General features: G+C 45.8%; 1 protein-coding gene across 1 annotated transcript in view; it reads left to right on the forward strand.

Moving 5' to 3' along the window:
• Positions 1–19,844, forward strand: part of LOC138514202 (D(4) dopamine receptor-like) — a 206,649-nt gene that overhangs the window by 139,037 nt on the left and 47,768 nt on the right. The gene's annotated exons all lie outside the window — the stretch shown is intronic.

Raw genomic sequence — 19,844 nt, forward strand, 5'->3', positions numbered from 1 at the left:
TGCCTTGCTCACAATTGGTTGGATATCAGAAAAGTGATGTCATGTTTATGAGGTGATTTTTACTGTATCTAGAAACTCCCTCATTTCATTTACTGGAAATCCAATTTTGCAAAAAACAGATATTTATCCAGTTGCCACCTCTTAGTAAATCCGATACACAGATTACATATTTGGAGCAGCACAGATTAGTCCAAACCTCCAGTCTGTGCGACCTTGCTTCACCTTTCTGACACATTTTGGTAATTTTACACATTAAAGATTTGGCCCACAATTCCCCAATTTTATACACAGATGCAAATTGTCCCCATGGATGTATGTACACAATTTTACATTTGCAACATTGATGCTTTTCTGGTAATACAACATATATCACTGTTTCTGTCCAGAGTGTGTCAAGACATTCTACCAAGTTTTCAAACACAGCCCTCAATTCCACTTTTACGCTTGAAAAATTTCACCTTTTTACCAATTTTGACCGCTGAGATATAAGTCTTTTTAAAGTTCTTTCTACAATAGTCTTAAGACAAATGGCAGTCATTGTCTGTCATTTTTTCTTCCCAGCTAACGCCAACTGGCAGTTTCTTTGAAGCAGGATGAGGGCCTCTCTCTTGATTGAATGTTTTATTGCCCTTCACACTTGACAGGGGAAAGTCCCAGGACTGCTATTGTCCTAGCCTGGAGCAAAGATGAATGTCTGATGAGCATGTGAAACCCCTTTGTCCTGGTCCATTCAAAGTCTTTCAAGCTGGCAATTAGTGCTTTCCTGTGCCAGGAGTTTATAGGGTGCCTCTCTTCCTGAAGGAAGTTACGGGGCTGTAACTTGAAGAGCAGTTTTTTTTAGCTTGCCAACTTAGCATATGAGTTTTAGCCTTCATTCTCTCATTTTAAATATTGACTTAAACAAAACCTGTGGAATCAAAACAGCTCATAGGTGTACTTTTACCAGCAACAAATCCTTTACATTTCTAAGTAAGCAGGCCTTCACCCAACAATTTACTTTTAAATAGGCCAAGTTTTCTTCAATCAGCAAAAGCACCTCTTACCACATGTGTTAACAACTAATAACATTTCTTTCTTATTAAATTCGACTTGGCAGTTTCTGCCTTTGCAGACACTGCCTTTGCAACCAAAGTAATTTTCCTGGAAGCATGAGTTTTATCAGCACAATGATACATGACAGTAACCAGACGCAGATAGTTAGAAGTTCTTTGAAGATAGCTGATGTTTGATACATTGTAGAAAAATATGCACGCTTTTCTGTGCGAGTGAAAGCAGAGTCCTTGGTTGATTTTTCAAAGCTGCTTTTTGACTGGAGCTGTCATTCAAATGAGGCCTGGTTCCTCTGAGACATAATGAATGATCCTCGACATGGCAGGGCTTTTTCAATCACAGTAGTTTCATGAGAAATTGATGAATTTAGCACCACGCAGCACTTTTATGGTTGAAAATGGTGTCTTTTTTAAATGGGAATTTTGAGATTTCCAGCAAGGCCATGCTGCCTCTTTCACTTAATTTGTCGAAGAATATTGCAGAGCACACTGGCACACTCCTGCGGTGTGTACTCTATTCCTCCTTGCCTGAAATGTGTGTGGCAGGGTGATGCAATTATTATTTTGGTGGTTGTAAAAATGCAATTTTGAGATCCTGGCGCACACAGGAGTTAGCACAGCCATTTTGCTATTTCTTGCACCAATGCAGCAAGTGATGTGGTAAGGCACATCTGAGTGGGTCAATATATCCCACAATACCTCTATTTCCCAATACACAGGACCCACTGGGAATATCTGCGGTTTGCCATGATGGGTCATCACTACCAGTTCACATAGGACCTCCAGGATGCATACCACTATTTCCCAATACACGGGAGCCACTGGAAATATCTCCAGTTTGCCATGCGGGTCATCACTACCAGTTCGCAAAGATGGACCTCCAGGATGCTTACCACTGTTTCCCAATACACTGGAGCTACTGGAAATATCTGCTGTTTGCCATGCTGGGTCATCACTGCCAGTTCGCAAAGATGGACCTCCAGGATGCATACCACCATTTCCCAATACACCGGAGCCACTGGAAATATCTCCAGTTTGCCATGCGGGGTCATCACTACCAGTTTGTGGTGCTTCCCTTAAGTCTTACATCAGGACCAAGAGTGCTTACGGTTTTTCAACACTTTAAATTGCTAAACAATATTCCACATTATTTTGCTTTGTCCAGTAGAATTTTGATTATGAATGCCATCATTCCATCTCAAATTGACTCTTGCAATTTAATCTAATTTGGTTTCCAAACAAAATGATTACAAAAAATACAAAGTATGCAGTATGCACCAGGTGGCTTATGAGACTCCTAAGGCATTGACCTAATTGCTCTGGGTTCAGGTCAATGAAAAGTTTACCTTCAAATCATTGTTCTTGACTCATGAGGCCCTGAATAATGTAGGCTTTAATATTCTCTATATGAAGGTTTCTTTCAATAAGCTGGTTAGGTCACACTTCTCTCAGAAGCTAAACTTGGCAGCAGTTCCAAATTTCAAATGATTGAGTCTGGTTCGCAGGTCCCTTTCAAAACAGTCCAGCTTCGTTTGCAATATTCTTCTATTGACCCCCTCTACCCAGATGTAAATGCATGTTATTCAGAAGGAAACTTCAAACCCTATTATTCTTGAATCAGCTCTGTTCACTCACAATCTCAGCTAGATATAGCACTATTGGGGGGGGGAGGGGAGCTGTGACATTGCCTGTTATTTGCATGTTACCGCTGTGTCACCCCTTGGGGTGAGTGCTTACGCTATACAAGACTACAAAAATACAACCATAAATACACAAAATCCACAAATGATGGCAATGATAATAGGATGGTCGCAGCTACTGTATAACTGCGTACTCCCCTTCCTGACGACTAAATGATCCTTACACCCTGGTGCTAGGCAGCTTTATCAGTTACACTAAATCCGTGCAGGCCAGAAATTATGCAGCCTTCTTGGAACCACAATAAATTCCAATCAGTCCAATCCCAGGACCAGGAGTATATTGGTAGGCTCTTACGGACAGACATCAAAAGGGTTTTTCTTCCCCCAGGCACAGCTGTGAAACTCAGAGCTCTCCTTGTCAATCTGTTGGTCTCTCAATTGCCCACCCCCAAGGAGTGGATTACTATTCGGGGGTGGGGAGCGCGTCTACCTCAGTATTTATGGTGCCTTCGTCCAGGGCACATATATAACCATTGGTGAATTTCCTATTGAGCCAGTTGGATCAGTCATCAGGGCACTTCGAAGTTAGGATGCCAGTGTCTTCAGAAATCCAGATGGCTCTCCATTGGTGGCTACATGAGAATCAGACCATCATGGAAACATACCTTAAAAGAGTAGCATGTGATTTTATGGTTAAAACAAGGCATATTTGGGGACCCAATACTTTGTTTTCCTCCACTATCCAGCACTTTCCCCCACATAGACTGCATTTTGTTTATATAATTGTACCAGTTCTAAAATATGTTTGGGATGGGGATTTAATGACAATGAGGCACAAAGGTCTAGACCTTATGGGTCGTTGCTTCCCAGCTTATGTATTCGGCAGAGATGCATGTGGAATCAGAACGTCCAGATGAGGGATGGGGGTGGAGCATCAGCAATACGGCGGCAGACCATCTCAGTTACACTCAATGCTTGATCTGTCTTTTTTTTCCTGGATGATTTGCAGTAAGTTAGTATTTTCTGCAATGGTTTTGTTTGTGGACAGCTCTAATGCTCTGCTGGCAATATATTGCCCAAAAGTTCTTGGGCATTGGACGCACTGTCGAGGAACTAGCCAGTCCTCTCCTATTTTCCTTCCCTCCACTTCCTCTGCTGCCATGAGGTTTCACGGGCACTTCTGATTCTGGTTGTTCCCTAACTGAGTGTTGTAACTTGAATGTCGTGCAGATATGTGAGACCTCCGTCCCCAAGTGCTGCACAGGGAGAATGATAAATTCACTCCCTATACAACCTTTGAGGCCACAGGTGGAGAAGAATCCGGGACCGCGAAGTACTGGAAGCCCCACGGAAGCTGTAAAGGAAAGCAGTGTTAAGTACCAAGCAAGCAGGGTAAAGCACGGGTAACCAATAAACAGGAAGGATCTTACCAGGAATTGTTAGCAGAAGGGATTCCGGGGCTCAAGATGGCAAATGGTCCCGGGTAGGAGGCACTTACTGGTAGTCACACCAGACCCCACCTGAAAAAGACCTGTAAGCCGGACTGAACCAAATTGCAGGTAAGAGTGGCGATGAGGCGTAGTTCATACAGTGTTCCAGATTCTTTGGAGAGGGGTAATCCACAAGAAGTATGTGACAACAATCCAGGGTCTAGAGCCAAGTGTAGCAGTCCAAGCTGACTAAACAATGAAGAGCGGGATCCAAAGAGAAGTCCGTGACAACGGTCCGAGGTCAAGAGCCAAGAGTATCAGTCCAAGCCAAAAGCACAGATAGAACGTGATCCAAAAGAGTTCCAAGAAGAGTTAGCCGGGTCCAAGATCAAACGAAACACAAAGTGACAAAACGCAGGCCAAACAGGGTCTCCGAGAAAACAGCTGTGAAGCGCGGTACTGAAGTACTCCACTGCTTAAGTACCGTTTGATTCCTGATCACGTGATCGTGAATCCAGGTCACGTGATCGCGAGTTCCGGTCACATGACCGCAAGTGTAGGTCACGCGATCGAATAGCGCCAGCAGCACGATGCAAAGATGCGAACCTGCTTTTTTGATGGCTTAATCTCCACGGCAGCTGCCAATGAAGAAATGGTCGCAGTCGTGACTGTGGAGTAGTAGCGTGAAGCTGCTGCTGTAGCTGTGTGCGAGCCGGTCTGGACCGCCAAAGTGAGCCCCGGAGGGTAAGTGGGGGGTGAATCCGGGCCGAGGGGGAACTGGAATCACTGGTGGGTCGGATGGAGGGCATGACACTGAGCAAGGCAAACCTGACTTCCAATTTGCCAGTCTTGCTAGTGGAAGACAACAATTTTTCTTGAGATAAAATCTCCCACTCCACACATGCCAGCCAACACTTGCCTGGCTGAGGCTAGCAGTGTGTAAATTGTGAGTCTGGGACTAAAGAGCAAAGGCCTTTCCAATCAGGAAGTAGAGATGGAGTTACCTTCTAGAGGACTTTCCACTGGCAATTCATATAACCACCATTAGGTGTTGTTCCAGCAATGGTGTAAAAAGAATCGTATCCCCTCCCTGTCCTACCCTGCCAAAGTCCTTTTGGATTTTCTCCTGAAGTTTCAATAAAATGCTGGCTGTAGGCATGATGAAAGTCAACTGGTCAGCCATTACGACCGTTAGACTTACTTAGGGGTGGTTTTGAGATCATCTAGACATTCTTTACCAGGCTGTTGAAATCCTTAATTCTGTTAAATCCTCCTTGTAAGTTTCGCTTCCACCCTGGGATCTTCCCTGGTCCTCAGGGCTCAGCAACATCTGCCTTGAAAGCCAATGGGGGCACGTGAGGTGAAATGGCTGTTTTTTCACAGACCAGGGACATTGGATCCTTGATATTCAAAGTTGACAAGTGAGCAAGCCCCTCTGCTGAGAGCGGACATGGTTCAAATCATCTGTTCTATGGAATTTCTTCGACTCCGGAGAGTCTACAACCACGTTTTTGCTCAATGACTCTTCACAGAGAAGAAATATCCATGTTCTTATCAGTCTGGTCCCACTCACAAGACCAGTCAGGCACGGAAGTGCTTGGCGATTCTCCTATAAACAAGAGTACCATCAGCAACTGCAGACACATGCTTAAGCTTCATTGGGCTTCCTTAGCGAGGTGATGCTGAGCCTCTCTAAGGCACAGTGAGCAAGGTGAGGGCTTAACTTGAGAGCGATCCATCCAAAGTGAGGCCATGATATTGGAAAGAGAAAATTGTAGTTATCATAAATACTTTGATTAATATTTATAAAACAAATGTCAAACTATTTCATGGATCTTGTTAGCCACACATAATATGCAGCGAGCCAACATTTTAGGAATTTAAACTGATTTTGGTACGAATACAGAAGAGAAGGCTTTGTACCTATTAAGCTTTATTTATTCAGTACAGAATGCTGTTCTCATTCAATATATATTCATGTAATATAGAGAGGTCTGGGTGTAATGCTAAATCTTTTCCAGATCCTGTACAGTCAACAACAATTTATGTACAAAAAGTTAGTCCATTAGAGAGAATCCCCAGTGTTAAAAAAGACTAACAGTCTGAGAAAATGGCGTGAAGCTGTCCTTCAGCGGCACATGGTTGCTTCCCGCCCGCATCAGATAAAACTGAAAAATGCCATCTTCCAAGCTTGCAGACATATTATGCCACCTTTATGTAAAACAGTAACCAAACCCATTGTTTGTTAAAAATCACAATGACACTAAACAATTGGATACATCCTACCCTGCATCGGGCATGCGCCGTGCATGCACCATTATTAAATTCGTAGAAAGAAGAGCAGCATGATGAGGGAAAACATTTCCAAGACATCAACCACTGGTCTGACTTCACCTGGAAGTTCTCTCCAGGTTCTGCCTAAGTAGAATAGAACCTAAGTAGAGTAGAATAGAACCTAAGTACTATATATAGTACTACTGAAGGCTATAAATGATCTGTGCGCTACATTCAGATATCTGGCAAAAATCTGACTTTTTAAAAAAGTGCAAATTCCTCTGCTGGCAGATTATATCAATGTGTCAATTAGGGTGAGTGCCTACCTCCTTTCTCGAAATATGTCCTGATTTTATCTCTATTAACCAAGCCTAACTTTGACCTCAATAGACTTCTTCAATTTCAGGTCAATTTCCAATGTGTTTCCTGGCCAAGCTCTGCTAGCAGATTATTACGCAACAACACCAGGTTTATATCAGAATGCGCTGTCAATAGTCCGATTTTAGAATATCCATCTTCACATACAATCAAGTACAGTTGGTTACGGCTCTCAATGACCTGCAGCCACCATCAGGATTTATTTTTTGCCCACATTTCCGTGCTTCTAAAAATTGTAAAAATAGCTCTTATTACAGCCAATAGCCTCCTTCAGTCCTACCAATCTGGCTTCAGACCCAGATGCAGCACAGAACCACTTACCATCAAGGTAATCTTCGATGCCCATAAAATCCTCGATGATGGCCATCCTTGACTCCTAGTTCTCCTTGACCTCTGAAAGGAAGCGCCCCCAATTCAGCACGATCCTCCCCGCAATGAGAGACAATAAGGGACTCTCCCGTAGTGGGAATAAGGCCAAGACAGAGTGCGGGTGAGCGTAAGTGGGAGTTTATCCAAAAATAAGGCATGCAAAGAACTCTGCAACCTACGAGAGCGCTCTGTCTGACAATAGCAAAGACAGGCGTATTTCTAATACAAAAAACGTCATCAACACCTAAACACTATAGGGGGCACAAGTTAATTGGGATTGGGTGGCGTCGACTAACTATAGGTGTTGCTGCAGCGGGGTTGGTCTTGGCGTGTCGACGTCACTGGTCAGCCTCGTGGGTTGGGTTGGGCCTGGCAGGCCGGCTTGAGGTCATCCGTGCGGTGTTGATGTGCTGGGGCAGCCTGTAACAATGACGAATACCTTTCCTGTCTCATTTGCCCTAGGCCATGCACACTGCAGTTATTCAAAAAACGACATTTAAGTTCATTAATAAATCGCTTCAGCAGCTTATCTTATAAAATAAACACAACACATGAGGAATGCACCTCGTGAGAGGTCTGGTGGTTGTCGGTTGGGGTGAGATTTACCTGTGTCCTATTGACCGGTATTTTAGGTCGCGGGACGGGGCTCTGGGGCCTGGGCCGAATGATACATGTCTGTCTGCTGCGTTAGAAGTTATTATATAGATGGGTCTCTGTGTCTTGTCCCAATGATGGGGGTCGTCCTTGCGCGGGGTCAGGATTCTTGGGGGGTTCGTGGGATTTATGATAGGGTGCTGGTAGATCAGTGGGTTCAACCGTGGGTTTATTACCGTGCTGTAAATAACACAGGTGGCGGGCTGTGGCCTTGGTTGCGGCGCCGGGGCCTCTGACTCTCTGAAGTAACGCCAGCTTGGTTGGGGGAGGTGAGGGAGCGCGGCACAAGTCTTAGCTTTTTTATCTGGCAGGCTTGGTGGGGTGGGAGAGGGAATGGCCTTGCATATATCCACAAAGGTGTTTTCCTCGTGCGTTGCTGATCAGTGAATGCAGAAGTTTTATACTGTTCTGCCTTATTTTGACGTTATTTAGACACACATTTATATTTCAATTTCGTTACACATTTCTTTAATACAGTCGGTTCCAGTACCTTTTCATTACCTAACATTATATTCACTACATTGTGTGCGTATTGTATGTACATTAGACGTTATACGAGGGATATCTAGGTTATGGCCTACAGAGATTGATGCTCGCCGCTTTGGGTGATTCAAAAACATATATGAGTTCAAGTTTCTACATACTATTGAAAAACACTTTTACAGATAGAGGTTACACGTTTGGTCAACATCTTTCTCCGTGGTTATAGCAGCATTAGTCCAGACCTGGAGGGATATCATATAACGTTACATTTTTATAGTTTATTCACATTTTAAACGGAGGTAGTTCATTAATACCAATACTTGAATTATTTTCTACCTTCTTCAGATAGTGATGCTTCAGTTTTTTTTTTTTTCCTCGCTACCCCGGCCTTGCGGTCCGGGTCATACGGGGTGCAATATCACATTGTTACTAATATAATGTTGCCGTGTTGGCATCTCGGGTTTAGCTCATCTCCGACTTTCTCATGGGAACGCGCTCGCAGCGGATCTGCCAGGGCTGCTGAGGCGGCAGAGATGCATGAAAGGCCCTCCAAAGGTGGGGGCCTCGTTACAGTGTGCTGAACTCACACCATGTTTGCTAGGCAAGATGGCGTCTAGACCTAACTAATTTTTGGTAAATGCAAGGAAAGGGTACGTGTGGGCAATGTCGTCGGCGGGTGAACCCTCCTCCACCTGGGCCCGGGTGGCATGAGGGGGCGCCCACCGAGTCATGGTCCTCACCTGGGGAGGAAGCTGTAGGTGAGGGGGGCCTCGTGGCCATTGCTCCCCTACATTTCCCCCCTTTCGTTACTTAAAGTAACGAATTCTTTAGCTCTTCCAATCTTCTACATTCTTGTTCCTCTATCACTGCGTCATCCCATGCAGGGGTTCCTTTTATAGGCATCCATGCTCTGCACACCCCCCTTAAACTCTCACCTCTCCTAGCATACTCGTCTGGTGTACATGTTAAATATATACAGTCGCCAGTTTCTTCCAGATCTACCCAGACCTCCTCATACCATTCCAGTTCTACGTCTCGTGGTTCTTTGATAGTGGTGTGCCATAGTTTATCTACTATGTACTTATCACGGCACATAGGCACTAACTGGTACCTGGGGGTGTTATCTGCTCCTGTCTGCACATGTACTTCTTGTGTTGTTTTAATTGTACCACCGGAGTTGCCCATTGTCACCATCATCATTGCACCGTTAGGAACTGCGTTAGCACAACATCGGAGGCCCACCTGGCACAGGCAGAACATTACAAGGATGATCACCACTATTGGTATCAGGAACTTCATTGTCACTCCAAGCCATGAGGGAACCCAAGAGAAGATATTGTCGAACCACGAGCTGTCCTCAGCTCCACCTTCCATTTTCATCTTCTCGCCCAAGTTATGTACTGCTTCAATAACGTGGGACAGGGACCCATTTTCTGCGTCTTCGGAAGGTACGAACGTGCAGCACGCACTTCCTATTTTTCGGCAAACACCTCCATCGATTGCTGTTAACAGGTCTAGAACATACCTGTTCTGCATGGTCATTAGTCGCAGAGCTCGTAGTTCCACCTTTATTATGTTGAACCCTTCTTCAGTGTCATTGGCCAACTGGATCAGTTCCCACCGTGTGATCTGGAGCCATTTTGCATTTGCTCGTGCTTGGACACTTGATACTAGCGAGGCAAAGAATGTTTCCACGGAGCTGAACAGGCGATACCTGTCTGGGATCTGTGCCAATAAATCAGATGATGCTTGCGATATGTAGTTCGAGGCTCGCTTGTTCCTTGAGAGCTCTTCTCCTTTCCCTCCGGAGGACAGGACATAAAGGTGCGCTTGTGTAGTTGGAGAAGCTACATCCTGGTTCAAGCCTCCTTTCATCATGTTACTTCTGTCAATGTGGCTTTCTGGAATCACCATTAGTGTTGAATGCAAAGTGGCCATTGAGCAGCTACCACTCCATGATTGGGGAAGGTGCAAGTACGCCTTGTTTCCGCATACCCAGTATGTGTCCATTAGTGCTGCTGTTCCTCTTTTCATATCCGGGATGGTGAGAGTTTTGTTACAGTTCTTGTTCGTTCCCATTGCCATTTTTCCTTCTCCCTTGAAACATAGTTCGTTTTGTATTTCACTTTGTAGCTTGAAGGGTTTCTCCATCGCTGTTACCCATGTTAGTTTAGGGATGTGTTCTTTCCATATTGGCAAGCACGTTCTTTCCATCCACCGCAACTTGTCCGGTTGGACACCTTTCAGTGCTTCTGCCTTGCACAGCACTTCTTCGTCTTTCCATTTGTTTTCGGAAAACAGTGTCCCTTGTATTGCAAAGAAAGGTTCTTTAAGACAGATCACTCCAGACGCTTGCGAATAGCACGTTTTGTTGTTCTGTAGCATTCTGAAAGAGACATCGTGTGCTTGAAAAGTGTTCTTTATTCTACACAGCGTGAGATGAAGGAGACATTGGGCATCTACAATGGGCAATTCTCGTGGCAACAATACTTTAGGTGTGCCTGATGCATGGGGGATAAGTGAGCAGACATAGCAGCTCTCATTGGTTGTCTGTTTGGCTGTTGTGCTCATATCTGCATACCATTTATTTGCTTGGTGAGGGTGTCGTGGGTCTTCCATTTTGTCTAACCCTAACCCCAACTTTTCTCCCTTCTTCTGTACCTTCTCGTTATAGTAGGTGAAGAACCAGGCCCCCCTTCCTCCTTCCCACCTCCCTTTTCTAATTCTTCATATAGGGACTTGTGTTCTGTCATCATAATCACTTTTCCATCCTCCTTAATAAACAAGAGATCGTTGTTTGAAATTGGGGCGGGAGGGATCGTGCGGTTGTTGTATGTTCCAGGTTGGGACATTGTGTCATTATTTACATTTTTGGTTCTCGATTGTGACAGGACAGCAGTGGGTGGTGTAGTATAGTATCCCCACACAAAGTGTGATCCATCCCAGATCAAAAAATCACCTTCTTTGATACCTACAGTCGGAATTGTTTTCGTTCCAGGGGCAAGGGTGGTGTTGTTCCCCCCTCCCCCCTCGTTCATCTCGGTAGAGATGAACGCTATAACCCAGTGTAATACCAGACAGAACATTGAGATGAAGAACACGATAGCACACATTGATAAACCACATTCAAATGAATATGTTAATCTAGCCACTAACATTTCTCTAAATCTAACATATCTATTAGTTGCAGGCTGCCCATTCGATGCCATGATAAATCCTGTTTGAGACACAAGAGTTCATTAAATACAAACATGTAAACATTTCCACGTTGTAACGTTTCGGTGATAAAATATAGGGTTGGGTGAGGGAGGGGGTGTGTTGACAGACAAGGTAGCCTTTCAATCATCATTATTCGTACCTTACTTTATATATATATATATAAATAATAAAAAACATAACAGTTTAAAAACAACAATAATAAAAAAAAAAAAAAAAAAAAAACATCTTAAAGAGCACAGGAGAGAAAAAAAAAGAACCCAACGCAAAACTTTTAAAAGTTGTAATAAAAAGAAAATTTTCATATACATATGTACATGTTTTAGTCCAGGACATTTGTTGCGCGCTAATTGTGTTCACTGTTCATCTCATAATGCACACAAAATTCCAATCATTCATTCTGCACAACTTCATCGTCCGCTGTTGCCTGTGCCTCGTCCTGTACCTCACTCTCCGCAGCGCTGTAAGCTTTACGTACGTCTGTCAAATGCACCCAATATCGCAGGCCCTTCACCTTTACCGCTGTGGGCGTGCAAAACACTACCTCATAGGGGCCATGAAAACGTGGTGCATTCCACCTCCGCACAAAACTTCTGACATATATAAGGTCACCAGGCATTAGCTGTAGTGGTTTTTCAGGCAACCTGTTTGGTTCAGTCGCGTTCCCCTCCTCTCTTGTCGAGGGGGGGGCTAGTTGCTTTGCAATTACGCGCGCTGCCCTTGTCAGTTTTCGCAGGTATTCTGTGAACTCCTCCCCCAATATAGCTGCGCTTCTGTGTGCATCAGAACGCTCACGGAGAGGCGAATGCGCTGTGTGCATTCTTCTTCCCGTGACGATCTCGTGCGGGGACAAATGGTGGTCCTTACTTGGCTGGTTTCGTAGTTCAAACAAGGCCAAAGGCAGGCAGTACATCCAAGTCTTTTTAAGGGAAAAACAAAGTTTTGATAATCTGCTTTTTAACAGGCCATTTATCTTTTCCACGACGCCATTACTTTGAGGATGATAAATCGAACATAATTTGTGCTTTATTCCCAATAATGTTGTCACTTCTTTAAATAATTCATTAACAAAATGCGTCCCGTTATCTGAGCGAATAACGTCGCAAATTCCCCAGCGCGGAAACACTTCCCGCACTAGGAACTTCGCGGCGCCCTTCGCGTCAGGGCGGGCACATGGGCCTGCCTCCACCCACCTCGAAAATGGACATACAACCACAATCATGTATCGAGCCCCGTTACACCTTTCTCCCATGTCTACATAATCAATGTGGAGCTCTCTGAATGGGCCACTTGGTTTTGGTATCGTACCCCTTAGTGTACGCAATGTCAGACCTGAGTTGTAAATTTGACATGTCGTGCATTCTAGAGCTAGCCTTGTGACGTGTTCCTGGAGGCAAGGTGCAAACCAATCTTCTTGTATCTCTGCCATTATGTGTTTCTTTGTGTTGTGTGCGGGAAAGTGTAGTTGTTGAAATGCTATTTCTAACAGCGTAATTGGCATTACCACTTTTCCTGAACTCTCTTGTCGCCACAATAAATCAGTCGGTGATTTGCTACATCCTCTCTTAGTCCACAGCAATTTTTCCTCTGCACTAGCTCCCTCTTGCAGCTCTATTATCTCCTGTGTGGACATCATGTTGTATCCTGTGGGGACCTCTTGGCTTGCTGTGTGGTGCAACATGTACTCTCCTATTTCACTTTTTTGTAAATATGAAGCTGCTTTGGCAGCGGCGTCTGCTGCCGCGTTCCCCAAAGATATAAAATCTGTATTTGTGGTATGAGCTTGACATTTTACGATGGCCACTGCCGTGGGGTCTTGCAGGGCCTCAATCAGTTCTTTCAATAATTCTGCATGCTGGACTGGCGTTCCGTCTGCTCGCCGAAACCCTCTCCGCCCCCACCGGGCCAACCCACCGTGAACTGTTGTTGTCATGTATGCTGAGTCTGTATATATGGTCACTGCGCACCCCTTGGCGGCATGCAATGCTTCTATTAGCGCTATTAGTTCTGCTGCTTGCGCTGAATAGTGTGATGGGAGGCGGTGTTGTACTAGTATCTCATATTCATCTTCCTCTAATCGTACCACTGCCATACCCACATGCTTTTCTCCTGTCTCCATGTCTATTGATGCTGACCCGTCCACAAAATACACCTCACCCTCGGTCAGGGCATTTTCAAAAATCACTTGATCCTTACTTTCGTCACCTGTGTACGTGGCGCAGTTGTGGTTTTGCATGTCCTCTACGGTGCATGCCTCTGTGATGAATGTGGCTGGGTTCACTGTTTTACATCTTACTATATGGATGTTAGCGCTGGACAGTATTATCTCATATGCTGTGGCGCGTTGTGTTGTCAATGTGCTCTTTGTTCGCTCTAATATTGCAAAAAGTGAGTGTTCCACAAACAGTGTCACCGGGCAGCCCATCACTATCGTGGCACTTTTTTCAATTGCGAACGCGGCTGCAGCTAGGGATTGCTCGCACGCGAAATGACCTTGCATTACTGCGTCTAGGGTGCCGCTATAGTAAGCAAGTGGTTTGTGCCCTAAAGATGTTTTCTGTGTCAGTACTGCTGTCATCAGTGTTCCTTTGCAGTGTGAAAATAAAAAGAATTCGCGCCCATAATCTGGATTTGCTAGTACTGGAGCGCTTGATATCAGCTCTTTTAGTGAGTTAAATGCTGTGTTCATCTCCTCTGTCCATTCTATGTGTTTGTGTTCTTGTTGTGCTTCTTTCAATGCCTGTAACAAGGGCCTTGTGTACGCCGCATAGTCCAATATCCATGCTCGGCAATAGTTACACATCCCCAGAAATTTCTGCATCTCTTTTACTGTTTTGGGCTCTCCAATTGTTCTAATCGCCTGTGCCCTGTCTGGTATAATTCGCTTGCCATCCTTTGATATCAGCTGACCCAAGTATAGGACCTCTGTCAGACAGTATTGTAACTTCCCCTTGTCCACCTTGTACCCTTTATTGGCCAATAATGTCAAGAGTGTTATCGAGTCCTGTCTGCACTCTTCCTCAGCCTGTGCACAAACCAATAAATCATCAACGTACTGAATCACTGTGCTTTCTACAGACAAATTCCCCAGATCTTCATGTAGTACCCTGTTAAATATGCTTGGGCTCTCGCAATATCCTTGTGGTAGTCTGCAGTGTTCGAACCTCCTTCCTCCCAATGTAAATGCTGTCAAGTACCTGCTCTCTTCTGCTAAGGGAATCGAGAAAAATGCATTTTTTAAGTCAATTACTGTGAAGTGTGATGCTACTTTTGGAATGTTGCACAGTATTGTCGCCGGGTTCGGGACTAAAGGGAACTCCTTCATTACCACATCGTTCAATGGGCGTAAATCTTGTATCATCCTCCATGAACCCCCTTTCGCTTTTTTGATTGGGTAAATGCATGTGTTGCATGGGGAGTTTGAGGGCACTATTATACCCTGTGCTAGCAGTGATTCTATTGTCTCTCTGATCCCTTCTTCTGCTTCTCGCGACAGTGGATATTGTTTCACCCGGGGTAGTATTGCTCCCTGTTTTAACTTTATCACCACAGGCTAAACTTCATGCAGCAACCCTACATCGTGGGGGCCATTAGTCCATAAGTTAGTGGGTACTGAACTCATGTCTTCATCAAAAAATGTGTGCGGTGCTCCTACTACCGCCATTAGTTCAACCTTAGTTTGTCTGGCTGTAACTACAATGTCGCAGGGCATTGCCAGTTCCATCACTATTTCACCATCTCCCTCAGTGTCAGAAAATAGCTCCTCGTCCGAGAGCTCTCTCAGCGGGATATTTGCATTTGTACACAATACTGTCCGCCACTCACATCCTTCCATGTCAATACCAATCACACATATTCTGTTTGTTGATACATGTATTGCATGCAAATCCAACGATAGTACTGCCCCAAGAGCAGTGTCAGGGCTTGCTATGGGACGAAAAAGGAATTCTGCTGGGATCCTCCACTCCACCCTTTTTAGTTCTGGTACTATGAGAGCCAATGTTCTCATACCTTCAACAAACATCTCCTCATTTTTTGGTACCCCTCTGATCTCTTTCATGTTTGTGTGGCCGTGTATTACTGCTAATATACGGAGGGGGCATATGCCTGGCGTTGAACATACGATGCCGCTCCCTGTGAATGATATTGTCATATTCAGTTTGCTCAAGAGATCTCTCCCCAGTAAGTTGATGGGAGAGTTTTCATAGTACAGTAAGGGTGCTTTCACTGTTTTACCCCCTACTGTCACATCCAAGACCTCTGTGTAAGGAACTTCAATTACAGCCCCAGAGAACCCCTGCGTCTCTAACGTTCTATTAGATAACGGGAACCGGCCCTCTCTAATGCATGATTTCTCCGCTCCCGAATCCACCATGAATATGAATTGCTTGTCTCCTATCTGCGCTCCTATCAATGGTTCCTCTGATGCATTGTGGGTCGTAGACAGTACTGGACACGCAAGTGCTCTCTGTGGGCTGTCCTATGCGGGGTGTCTCATTGCCCCCCCCTGATCGAAAATGTTCCCCGAAACAACTGACACTCCACTGTAAGGTGCGGGGGCGGGTGCCCCATTAGCTACTGTGGCGAAAGTGTTACCAGGCGTGTAGTGCACATTGTCATTATTCTGTGGGCTGGTTTGTGTTCGGTACTGATGTCCGTGTAGTTGTGCGTTACGCCTTTGTACTACATTGTCTGGTTGCTGGTATTGTCCCATGGGGAGGCCGTAAGGGCTTCCTGGATGGGGGTGTCCATACTGTTCTATCTCTTGGAAACCGTTGTTTTGTCTGCTCCTGCATTCTCTTGAGTAATGCCCCCATCTCCCACAATTCCAACAGCTCCCCTGTGGACCTCTGGGACCCTGCCACCCATTTCCTCCCATTCCTCCATACCCTTGTCCTCCTCTTCGACCCCTGTACCCACCTCTTCCTCCTCTTGGGGCCCACTCTTGCCACGTTGGACCTCCGTTCTGCTCCTGCTCTGTCCACTGTCGTTGCCCTTGTCCTGCCCAATTCGCTGCTATTCTTCCTTGTATTGCTATTTGCCCCTCCTCTCCTTCCTCTCCCTCCCGTATGAGTGGGAGTCCCGCTACCGCTGCTGCGACCTTCACCAATTTTGATTGCACCAACTTCGCCTCATCCGCCAACCTTTTCTGTGCTACTTCCCTCTCTCTTTCTTTGATCCGTTTACAATGGTGTACTATTATGCTTTGGATCTCCGGCCAGCCTTTTGCCTCAACGCCTGCTATTTTATCTAGTGCCTTTTGCACTTCCTTTGGGAGCCCTCTCTTAATGATGAAGTAAAATAGAGATGTGGATTGGTGCCAGGGCGTACCCGTTTCCGCTCTCCACATCTCCTGCACCCGAAGAATGTAATCCATAGCGTCCTCCCCGTCATTCATGGTACATTGCATTACTGACTGCAAATCAGGGGTATCTGGGAAGGTTTCCCGCAGTGCGTCCCACACCCTTGCTCGCACGGTGTTAAAAGAAGCCCCATCATGGCGATCACACTCTAAAGTTACAGCTGGAAAACCCGCTTTAGCCCACACTCTGTCTGCCTGATCCCCTACTGCGGACACTAGTAGGCTCTTCACATCGCCTACTGCCAGCGGTATACCAGCGGTATGTTTCTCAAATGCATATATCCACTTGCTTGCCCCTCCTGACAGCTGTGGTAGTAATTTCATTAAATTAGCCTTGTCCATCTGAGCCCACGGTATATAGTTTGGCCTCCCGCCCCCCCTGTGGAGTAATGGGAGTTGTAATTTCCCTTTTGCCGTTGCAGCTTCCTTTTCCTTAGTCACTGCTGACTCCAATGACGCCATCTTCCCCACCCTATTTCTTAGTCGTCCCATCCATTCATCTTCTATAGTCCCCAGTGAACATGCACCATCTAGCTCCTCGCCTTCTCCTCCTACTGCCATGCTCAATCTATCACTCTCATCCCCTCCTCCTCTGACATCACATAACAAATCCTCTCTGATCCCTCTCTCCCGTGAGACGTCACCAATGCTTCCTTCTGCTGTCCCCACTTCTATTATTCTGGTCGGTTCTTCCTCAATTCTGAACAGTATTTCCCCCTTTTTCCATCCCTCCTCAATTTGTCTATTTTCGCTCGACGCTCTAGACGTGCGTCCAGATTGTGTGGGGGCGCATGCTGTGCGTTCACATATGTCTTTTATTCTTGAGAGTTCATCTCTTGCCACTGTAAGCCTCGACTCTAAGTCACTCGTTAACTTCTCTATGTCCACCCTCTGTGTGCCTCCCTGGGCGCGCTCTCTGGTGTTTTCGTATGGTGGGGGTGCAGTTGGTCTTTGTGGCGTGCTGGTCGAAGGGGGAGGCACATAAATCGGGTCGCTATATCCTGCTGCAGGGGCTGGTTTAGGTAATATTGGGTACAACATAACCACTTCTGCAGGTTGTTCTGTACTTAGCTGTTCCTTTTCCTCTCGCGGGATCATTAGTGGATTGTCTGTGGTGGAAGGTAAATCAATATTTGGGGCTGGAGCTTTGGGTGGGGGTACTTCCTCAAACAATCTCCAAAGATCTAATATCTCCTTCCTATTCTGCCATTGTTTCCCCTTATACTTGAGGCGAATACATGTACATACCATATCGAGAACGCTTTTGTCAAAAGACCCTCCTTCTGGCCAAATCTGGGGTAACCCCTCCCCTTTCAATTCTGTTAACCATTGATCATGATATTTATTTATGCGTTCAGCATATCCCGGCAAGCTCTTACAAATGTGTGACAAGGGAGTTTCAGCCCCCATCCTCTAAATCGCTAGTGCTACCGCGTTTGCCTTCGTTACTTTTGATTAGGTGTAGATATGCGTATGTATACCTTTACGGCACAGACAAGAGCGGACCTCTCAAAATTATCACCCACTGTTATTCACTGTGCAAATCTCTTCTCGCTCACCATATCTCATCTCCTTCCCATTCCCAGGCACTCTTATGTGATCTCACTTGCAATTGATCAAGTACTGGTTATGGCCACACTCTCTGGCACCACCTCGCGGCCACTCGTTCGTCTCCAACACTCGTACGGTGCGCGCACCCTTCACAATGCTTTCCACTCACACTTTTGTCTTTTTCCTCCCTTTCCTCCCTGGCCAGCTGTCCCTGTTTTCCTGCTAAGGTTACTGTGTTCACGTCTGTACGTGCCACTACTGAGTCCCCACTTTTTAAGATGTTCTAACTACTTTATACCCTTCTCATTTTCAACCCCTACCCCGTGGAAATGGAAAAAAAGAAATAGAGAGAGAGCACAATCACTAAAAAATATTCCCGGTGTCTCCTTTTGCTAGACACCAATAACTTATTTCTCACTTCTTCATATATTCCCAGTACTAGTCTAGATAGCACTATGCGGCGCCGCCTTCCACCCCCTTTCGGAGCTAGGTTTCCGTCACTTCTACCACGTCACTTATTTCTTACTCCTAATGGCCATATGCAAAGAAAGAATAAAGAAAGTTTCAAGACCCGTCTGTAGTAGACCCCCGATGTTCTTCTCCTCTACCTGTCCCCGTTCTTTTATTCCCAATTCCCCTTCTTTTCCCCTTGACGATCACTCGCACTCGGTACTCACGTGCCCGTCTTGAACCGATACTCTCCGAAACTGGGTCCGTCCAGGCGGCGTCACCGGTAACTCAACGGTCGGCCCCTGGCTCCGGCGAGCGGCACTCAAAGGGGATTTTTTTCCAATCGGGATCCCGTACCCTTTCTCATTGAGTGCGCACTTCTTATTGTGCCGGTCGCCGTTGGCGGGCGGCCTCCCGGAGACGGCTCACCGTGCGTATCCCTTCTCGACCGGAGATTCTCGTGCCACAAGGGGGTCGTTAAGAAGGAGTTAGGAAAAATAGTTTGGAGATATCACGCTATCGGGGTCACCACTGAAAGGAAGCGCCCCCAATTCAGCACGATCCTCCCCGCAATGAGAGACAATAAGGGACTCTCCCGTAGTGGGAATAAGGCCAAGACAGAGTGCGGGTGAGCGTAAGTGGGAGTTTATCCAAAAATAAGGCATGCAAAGAACTCTGCAACCTACGAGAGCGCTCTGTCTGACAATAGCAAAGACAGGCGTATTTCTAATACAAAAAACGTCATCAACACCTAAACACTATAGGGGGCACAAGTTAATTGGGATTGGGTGGCGTCGACTAACTATAGGTGTTGCTGCAGCGGGGTTGGTCTTGGCGTGTCGACGTCACTGGTCAGCCTCGTGGGTTGGGTTGGGCCTGGCAGGCCGGCTTGAGGTCATCCGTGCGGTGTTGATGTGCTGGGGCAGCCTGTAACAATGACGAATACCTTTCCTGTCTCATTTGCCCTAGGCCATGCACACTGCAGTTA

The sequence above is a fragment of the Ambystoma mexicanum genome, chromosome 12 (assembly GCF_040938575.1).
Source record: "Ambystoma mexicanum isolate Mex_15411 chromosome 12, UKY_AmexF1_1, whole genome shotgun sequence".
Classification (NCBI taxonomy): domain Eukaryota; kingdom Metazoa; phylum Chordata; class Amphibia; order Caudata; family Ambystomatidae; genus Ambystoma; species Ambystoma mexicanum.